This window comes from Pinus tabuliformis, chromosome 6 (assembly GCF_031772625.1).
Source record: "Pinus tabuliformis cultivar Carrire ecotype Pingquan chromosome 6, CPIR1, whole genome shotgun sequence".
Lineage (NCBI taxonomy): Eukaryota > Viridiplantae > Streptophyta > Pinopsida > Pinales > Pinaceae > Pinus > Pinus tabuliformis.
This window is the reverse complement of record NC_142292.1, coordinates 718,042,111-718,048,540: the sequence shown is the minus strand read 5'-3', so window position 1 is coordinate 718,048,540 and position 6,430 is coordinate 718,042,111. Positions and strand designations below refer to the sequence as shown.

At 35.5% G+C, this 6,430-nt stretch overlaps 1 pseudogene; it reads right to left on the bottom strand.

The window, feature by feature from the left end:
- Nucleotides 1–119: 119 nt before the first annotated feature.
- LOC149260687 (plasma membrane ATPase 1-like) lies at nt 120–5,074 on the bottom strand (annotated as a pseudogene).
- Nucleotides 5,075–6,430: the final 1,356 nt, after the last annotated feature.

The window sequence follows — 6,430 nt, the reverse complement described above, 5'->3', positions numbered from 1 at the left end:
TCTTAAAACCAATAATTCATATAAATCGATCTTTAAACCTTAAAACCAGTGATTCATATAAGTCGCTCAAGGTAGGCAGGTACTCTCAGCCATAAATCATTTCACAGTGGATGCAAATATTACATAGTAACAAAATAGTTATGGGGCCAGTTTGTTGACTGGACTATGTCAGAAGCACTTCTTGTTGCATCAGTTGCATCAGCAACAACAATTCCTATGTCTGCCTTTTTTAGCCTGCAATCGTTTAACAATCTCGTACTTATGCTCTGCAATGACCAGTCAAAATCAGGAAGGATATGGAATCAAACACTAATTAAGGAAATGAAAAAATAAAAGTATCTGAAAAAACACAGAAGTAAAAGATAATTGTTGCTCACCAGGGAAAACACCAGCAAAACCATCAGCCTTCTCTATCAGTTCATCAACTGGCGAAGCTACAATTGATTCATCTTTGTCTTGACCTAGTAAAGAGGATGATGGATACATGTTTGTACCCATGTCCAGTCGGCGACTTGTCTCCTTGGCAATAGCCAATTGATCTCCTGATGAACATTTGCAAGTAAATAGTTAAATGTTGGCTCGTTGCATTACAAAAACAGTAAGGAAACTGATGACACCATAACCTCACCATACCTGTGATCATTTTGACATTTACACCAAGATTAAGAGCCCTTGTGAATGTTTCAGCACTGTCATGGCGTGGGGGATCAAAAAGAGGCATCAATCCAATAAAATTCCAGGGCCCTCCTGGACTCTCCTTCCTGCCCTTTGGAACTTGCTGCAAAGATTTTGAGATAGCTATAAAGATATACATAATCAACAAGAAGAACTTACTGGGAAGATTTAGCCCATGGATAAAGCAAAAGAAGCCATATTATTAACCTGATATGCAACTGCAAGAGAGCAAAGTCCTCGTTCAGCAAAGTTGTCAATAACTGTATGAACTTGCCGGTCAATTTGTGGTTTATTATGTGCGAGGTTAAGAATCTAGCAGAAGGTATTTGGTCATTTCAGTTTTAATAGAATGTGTACAAATAAGTTTTGAAGCACTTTCTAAACAATACAGCCCATTACCAAGTCTAATGAAGAAGGTCAAACTTCCAAAGAACAATACCTGCTCTGGAGCACATTTACTAACTTGATGCATTTTCCCTTCATTGTCAATATAAGTGAGAGTTGTTCTCTTGTCAGTTGGATTAAAAGGAAGAAAATGGACCTCTTGAATCGCTGCCCGCGCCTTTTAGATGCATGGATTTTAAAAGCCACAACAAAAGATACAAATCAGTAAAATAAGCATAGGCCTGCTTGTCAACTAAAATTTAATATGATGACATAAAAAAATACTTGCCTCCTTAGGATCCGTAAGCATCCCAACAATTGTTGCATCAATGGCATCTTGATTCTCTGTTCTGGATGCTCTTGCAGCCATCAGGACAACAACATCCTTGTCATATCCTTTCGTGAAAACCTATTCATGACAACAATTAGTAATTGATACTTGTTTGAAGGAAACTAACAGTACTGGATCATCCAATATTACCACGAACCCTAACTAGCCAATTTGGTACAACTGTAGTATCACCAAAAATTATGTATTTATGAAATAAGAGAAAGGACAAAAAAAGAATTAGAAGTCGAGAATAAATACCAACCTTTTGGAAGTGGCCAACTTGGTTTGTACTGTTGACAATATGTGCTGGTTTACCAAGAAAGGTATGGACCCTAGTAGCAATGACAACACATTCAAGTTCACCCTGTTTGCAAGTAGAGCCAGAATAAACCCCATTGCCAGGACCCTTTGTTACTGGTAATGACTGACCACTGAGGGCGGACTAAACACATTCAAAAATATTGTCATAAAATGTGGCTCAAGAAAAGTACCAAAACAGTCGAAGTTAATCCCAGAAACCATATAAAAGCATACAAAAAATTCTAGCACTTGTAATCAGAAATAAGAAGTAAAGAAAAGGATTGGATTAAGACTTGATCAATCTTTAAAGGATCTCCTTCAAGAAGATGTGCATCCGTAGGAACAATATCTCTAAGTTTGATGCTGATTATGTCACCAGGAACAAGCACTACTGCATCTTCTTCACTCCATTGTCCATCTCTGAGAACTTGTTAAGTTCAAAGTCTTAAGTCATTGACCAAGGAATTTAAAACTGCAGCACCCATGATCTTAAGAGGATTCTGAACATCCAATTGCATGCTTCCCCACAAAACCAAGGATAGAAAACTGAAAATATGGGGGCTGCCACTCATACAAAATATAGTGAACAGACCTTGGTCTTTGGAGCCAGCTGAGTCATCAGTGCTGCAGCAACATTGCCAGCATTGTTTTCCTCTATGAAACTTAGGGTAGAGTTTATAACAAGCAATGTTAGAATACCACCAAAATCTTGCCAGTCAAGAGGTTTTCCCTACAAAGATACAATTTACATGATTAAAGCCTCAACTAAAAAGAGTGGATAGGGTATGCCCTGACTGATACTGGCTACAAGAGAGAAATATTGTGACACGGTAGAACAAGAAGCCATCTTCTTTTCCGATAATATGCACAGGAACCATAAGGATGAAGTAATACTGTGAACTACTAAAAATACAATAGAGGGGAACGATATCCAATGGGAGAGACCAAATGCCACACTACTATTTACTATCAAACAAACACAGAAAACACAAAATTAGCAACAGTACTAGCAAATATTATTAATGATGAAAAAACAAAAGAATAACCATGACCAATTTGCCAAAAAAATACAATTATCAGAAGGAATGGCCACAGTTTAAAGATATGTGTTTAGTTCATGGATTGATCAATGGGGGTATATTATGCAAGCATGTTGAAGAGTCAAGACAGGCAGACAGACATGTTTGATAAACTGAATGTACACATTGTAGGTCCGACTAGGAAAAGCCCTTGCAGAGAAGAAAACACCATAGAAAAAAAAAATAGAACATATAAAAGTAACAACATGATATTTGTGGTGTAAATAGCCAAGAGTTTTCAAAAACAGAGAAAATATGGGCCATGCATTTGAACGTTAATCTCTAAAAATGGGGATTTGAGCCAGCCGAGCAAAGTCAGGAACTTCTCGTTTTTTGAATTCGAAATTCGAATTAATTTAGAAATAGAGATTTGACCTGAGTGATACGTTTCACCCTTTGGTGTTTTTATATCGAAATTGGAATTAATGAAAATCAGAGTTATCCATCTATGGACATCGATCCCATACCCTCTCACAACTTGTTGTACTTGATGCAGTTACGCAGATCACTGCAGATTCAGTGCAAACATAGTTAATGCAGGTACGGCACCAGCGTGAGAGGAATCTGAGAAATCTGTTGAATTTAACCAGAGAAATTTATATCAGTCATTCTCTACATCACTACTCAGCTCGACGTTTGCAAATTCTGTGGAAGTTACCAGAAATGTATATCGGCCATTCTCTCCTTCGCGCTTTGTAGATTAGAAACCATGTCAGCACTCTTCAGATTGTAGATTGGAAACCATGTCAGCACTCTTCAGATCTATGGCATATTCAGATGTTGTCTGGGATAAATTCTTTCCTGGTAGTGCTACCAGATTTTACCTAAAGAAGTCACCCTGTAGCATTCGCTTCGAAAATATAACTCTACGTTTGACTTTGGATCACATCTGTTTAATAACATGCAAAAAATTTAAGCAAATTGTACAGTTAACAATAAACAGAAACATAGGTAAAATAAAATAATACCAAATGCAATACAAACCTCTATGGTGCCTTGAGGGCAATGTACGGAGCTGTCCGTTGATTAGCAAAGCTCTCTTATCATAGCTATTTATCAGTAGATTTTGTATAGCACTATGCCATAATTCCATCTTCAAACAACATAAATTCATTTTAAAGTCCATATAGTTTGGTGCTATTTATAAAGTTTACCTGGTATGGTAACATATTGCTTCTAAGTAGTTTGCAGTACTTAATTTAATAGAGGAAAGTGCCATAGTACAGCAAATTAAATAAATTATTAATAATTAATAGATCTATACAGGGAAAATAAATTATTAATACTTAATAGATCTATCCTAGGTATGGATTATTTAGGTTTAGCTATTAAAGCAGATATTAAGCTATTAATACTTTGATATATTTAGCTACTAAATCAGCTATTGATACTTGGGACATCTATGCATTTCGATTTTGTAGTGAGATGAACGTACCATTACAATTGTTCACCAGGGTTCCAATTCCCTATAATCCAACCCAACGTGTATAGCAGAGTAGCAAAGAGAGAGGAGGCTAGGTTGAAAGTGCTAAATAGTTTGGTGGAATCTAGCAGTTAAGCCCATGGAAGTTCATTTTTGCAATGTAGCATTTCAGTGTATGTATCTGAAACTAGGGAAAATTGGGAAAAGAACCAAATAAGAGATGCCACCTCCAGAACTTCATAGCTTTCAGGCATAACATAGGAAGAAACAGAAATGAGTAACTGATTTAATATACAATTTGTCATTTAACTTCACTGGATAATAAGCACCATGTTTAATCAATCTATGGAACCTTTGGTGTTCGCATTCAACAGCCGTAGATACAAAATTATTGCTCATCTGACGTTGCATTTGTTGTATTCAACGATATAATTTAAACCAAACACGGTACTTTTTAATATGGAGCAAAAATATAAATACAAAAGGTGGCAAGACAATGTCTGATTGTCAAGCTTCAAGCATGTTGCAGAATGCCTTCCATTTGAAATACAGGACAGAAACAGAAACAGTACAAACACACATGCATAAAGACTTTCCAGCCTTCTTTCCTGAACCGTTACCTACATTACCCAAGAAACAAAAACTAACAAAACAAGATGGCTTACAACAAGCTCATTATGACTAAAATTTGAACCGACAACAGAAATTTAAAATCTTCACTTCTCGGTTTGAAGTAGCAATGGAATTTAAAATATTGAAAGTACATTTTCTTCATAAACGAGTGGAAATTGCAAGTTAAATAGTTCTATTACAGTAAGACCATAATATGAAGAAACATATTCATATCACTTTTGCATTTGCTGTGTACGTGAAGGCCGCCATGTTCCTGGATTTTGTAATCTGTATAACAAATAGTTAGTTATAATAAAATGATAACATTGTGAATTGAAGAGAGGACATATTTGAGAAAAAAGATGTTAAGGCATATGTTGATGTACCTTCCATTTGTTAGCTGACATGTAATAGCTCACTATCTTCATTGAGTGTGAACTTGCTCTGAATTTTGAAGTCACGTAACATGTAAACAGCGGTAGCTTTCTGTTGCAAATATGTCTCATATGACATTGCTTTTAAATCAGGAAGTAAGTCATGTAATAAGGGCTGCCTGATAATGCATTGGACAAAGTTATTTGTAATGGATTCTATTACAGCATTTATACAATGCTTGTAGATGAAAGGGCAATTATCATTGCATTGTGAACAGAAAATTGTTCCAATGGTTATCACTATGGATGAATTCACTAGGGAGTTACAAATTGCACAAACAGGTTTGAAAGGAGTTGAATATGGATTTTTTGCCATCATAATACCTTCGACCTGTTTATAAAATATTCAAACGTTAATTTACATTATTACATGGCAAATGCAAAGCTAGTAAAAACACCATTATTATTATACTTACAACATAGGTAGATGTAGTTAGTTTTCTGAGATTGTTCAGTGCATCTGTGTTAAGTTCAGTCATGAATGTTGACTTTGATGCCCTGAATATTGTTTCTTTTGTGTTTACCTTTTTTGTTAAATTTTTGAAAAGGATGAGGGGGAAGTCTCCTTTCTGTAGTTGTTTTTCCATTGAAAGGAAAAATTGTTCATACGTGTCAAACAGTTGCAACTGCAAAAGAGAAATTGTTATCTATTGAAAAATACGAAAAGTAATGTGCAAGTACATTGTTCGTATGTGTTGAAAAATTGCAAGTGCAAGAGACAAATTACAATAACTATATATTGAAGTGATGCATGTTATCTACTGAAAATTAGGAATAAGTAACATGCAAATACATACAGTTGCATTGTCATTTTCAAAATCTCCATCTTTGATATGGAGTATGTAATGCAATCCAACCCGTTTGGCAAGTGTAACGGCTGCAGCGATTGTGCCAATTGGGTACATTTCTTTTTTGTTTGCAAATTGCCTAATGGTTGTATTGGGAATGAAGCAATATTATTTGCAAACTTCAGGTACAATTTCTATGATACTTGATTCATTAAGCAAAATTATTTTGTCACAGTCACCGCGATCATAAAAATTTTTAGGCAATATCCTGAAATTTGTAATTGAGATGTTGTTGCCTTGCAAAATTTTCTATTCATGTCACTCCACTAAATGTGCAGGTATAATTAACGTTATAGTCATCATTCCTTGAGCATCTGTCAAATCAGCTTGTAATATTTGACGTG